Source organism: Diospyros lotus, chromosome 1, assembly GCF_014633365.1.
Source record: "Diospyros lotus cultivar Yz01 chromosome 1, ASM1463336v1, whole genome shotgun sequence".
Lineage (NCBI taxonomy): Eukaryota > Viridiplantae > Streptophyta > Magnoliopsida > Ericales > Ebenaceae > Diospyros > Diospyros lotus.
This window is the reverse complement of record NC_068338.1, coordinates 47,233,389-47,236,544: the sequence shown is the minus strand read 5'-3', so window position 1 is coordinate 47,236,544 and position 3,156 is coordinate 47,233,389.

Below are 3,156 nucleotides of genomic sequence, written 5' to 3'. Positions count from 1 at the left end.
TCATGACTTGAAAGTAACTTCTTCATGGTATAACTTGAAAATTTCTTCAACAAAGCTCTCGTATTTTTGAAAGGTTAACTGATAAGAAACTTTTGAGTATGTAACTTGATAATAAACTGTTCGAACATAGGTCCAGGTAGATCCGGAGTTTTATCAGCTCGTAGACTAACACTCTTTAACTAGCTCGTTGATGATAGTTGTAATAATCAGCACGAACACTCATACTTAGGCAATTTCCAGGAAACCCCGTTCGGCATATTTTGACGAAATAACGAGAGCCTTCCCGAGATATATGTAAAGTTGGATGGCCTTGTGATCTTGTCTAACATGTGGTGGCTGAGAAGCTCGTTATAGGGCGCGTGCCTGATAGGTCGTGAATGCTTTATTTTTAACCAAGTTAAGACGGACCTCAGCTGATAGGGTCCAATACGCAAAGTTTGCTAGGGTATGAGATTATGCCATGGCCTCGGCCGGCATGTTGAGGCTTTAATAAGTTTTCAATAAATTGGGAGCGAACACTCAGGTAGGTCGCAGACCATGGCTTTAAGCCAAGATAGGAGGACCCCAGCTAGTGAAAACGCAGCCTGTACCACCAAGTTATATGTTCAGGCGGGTCATAGAGTGACCCCAGCTAACACACCATGGCTTGTTATTTCGTTTGACTTGTACGGCCGGGATATGTGTCAAGGTAGGTCGCGTTACGGCCTTAGCTAACACCCAGTGGCTTCTACAAGTTTTATTTGAACTGAGAGGGAACACCCAGGTAGGTCGCAGACCATGGCTTTAAGCCAAGATAAAAGGACCTTGGCTAGCGAACCCAAGCTCGGGGTTACTTGTGGAAGTGGTTGCTCAGTAGGTTCCAAACCATGACATAAAGTCAAGATGATTGGTTCTCAGCTCGCAAACCACGACCTGAGGGAGGGACCAAGGTGAATGCTCGGTTAAGCCGTTGACCGTAGCGCCGCGGCTAGGTTATTTAGGCCTCAGCTCGCAAACCATGGCTTCTCGACCCCTCGTTACGGGGGCATTCAATCGAATACCAATAAGAATAAAGTGCAATGAAAGTTCATAAATTCTGACCAGAATCATGAAAGTCATTCGTAATGAAAAAGACGGAGCATAGGCAAGAACGATTACATTTATCTGAAGTAAGGACGAAGGTGTTCTGCGTTCCAAGCTCGTGGGAGAGGGAGACCATCCATGTTTGCCAGATGATATGCTCCGTTATTCAAATTTTCTTTGATGATAAATGGACCTTCCCAGTTAGGACCTAAGGTGCCATCGCTTGCCGCCCGTGCTCCTGGCAGTACTAGGCGTAGTACCGGATCTCCGACGTTGTAACGTCGGATTCGGACCTTCCTGTTATAGTATCGTGCCACCCTTTGTTGATAAATGGCGATTCTCTCGCGAGCTACATCTCTTGATTCCTCGAGCAGGTCCAGATTAGCCGCCAGTAGCTCGTTATTGCGATCTGAGCTGAAGGTGGCCCTTCGGTGGCTGGCCACTTTATTCTCAGCGGGGATCATAGCCTTCGACCCATACGCCATTGAGAATGGGGTTTCTCCAGTGCTGCTTCGGGCTGTTGTCCGATAGGTGCATAGCACTGTTTGCAGTTCATCCACCCAGGCCCCCTTTCTAGCCTCAAGCTTTGTCTTCAGGGTCTGCTTGATTATTTTGTTGACTGTTTCGACCTGCCCATTGGCCTGGGGGTGATCAACGGCGGTGAAACTCTTTTGAATCCCCATTGACTCGCAGAATTGGATGAATTGCTCGCTGGTGAATTGGGTTCCGTTGTCCGTTACTATTTGCTGTGGCACTCCGAATCTGCAGATTATGTTATCCCATGTAAAAGCTTGTGTCTTCGCACTGGTGATCTGTGCGAGCTCTTTGGCCTCTGCCCATTTGGTGAAGTAGTCAACTGCCACTATGGCATGTTTGCATCCTCCGCGAGCCGTGGGCAGCGGCCCGATTAGATCCATGCCCCAAATGGCAAAGGGCCAAGGGCTGCTCATCTGCTGCAGCTAAACCGGCGGAGCTCGCGGAACCTTGGCGAACCTTTGGCACTTCTCGCATTTCTTGACCGTCTCTATGGCATCTTGCTTCACGGTGGGCCAATAAAACCCTTGTCGGAGGGCCTTTTGTGCCAGAGAGAGTGCCCCTGCATGATTACCGCAGTGGCCTGCATGAATTTCTTCTAGCACAGACTGGCAATCGGTGCAGTCAATGCACCTCAGGAGTGGGGCTGAGAATCCCCTCTTGTACAGTCTTTCATCGTAGATGCAATATCGGGCGGCTTGAGCTCGCAGGCGACGTGCTTCCAGCTTGTCTTCCGGTAGTTTGCCGTCTTGCAGATACTCTAAGATGGGGGTCATCCATGAGTTTTGGGGCACCGTGATCAGTAGCGTTTCATCTCGTTGTTCTGTGCTCGGGGTGGCCAAAAAATCGACAGGTATGTCCCCCAAGAATTCTGCGTCCCGGGCAGTTGCTAGGCGAGCCAGAGCGTCCGCATGAGAGTTCTGGGAACGGGGGATTTGATGCATTTCATATTTTTCGAAAGTGGCTAAAAGTTCGCGTGCCTTCTGTAAGTATGCTGCCATCTTCGTGTCTCTGGCCTGGTATTCTCCCCGCACCTGGTTGACAACTAGTTGAGAGTCGCTGAAGATCTCCAAGAATTCAGCTCGTATTTCCTTTGCCAGGCGGAGTCCTGCTAATAAGGCTTCATACTCGGATTCATTATTGGTGGCTAAAAAACCGAACCTCAGGGCGCAGAGGATTTTGTGACCTTCGGGGCTTATTAGCATAACCCCGGCTCCCGCTCCTTGTTCGTTCGATGATCCATCGACGTATAGTTCCCAGGACGGTCCTTTCAGGTTTTCCGGCTCCTCGTCAATTGGCCCAGTAAACTCGGCAATGAAGTCTGCCAACGCTTGACCCTTTATCGCCGTCCTTGGTTTGTACTTTATGTCGAACTGAGCGAGCTCAATAGACCATTTTAGTAAACGGCCTGAGGTATCCGGTTTTTGGAGGATTTGTTTCAATGGGTATTTGGTCAGGACTTCGATCTCATGAGCTTGAAAATAGGGTCGCAGCTTCCTTGATGCCACTATTAGACAGTAAGCCAATTTTTCGATTGGTGCGTACCTTGTTTCTGCATCG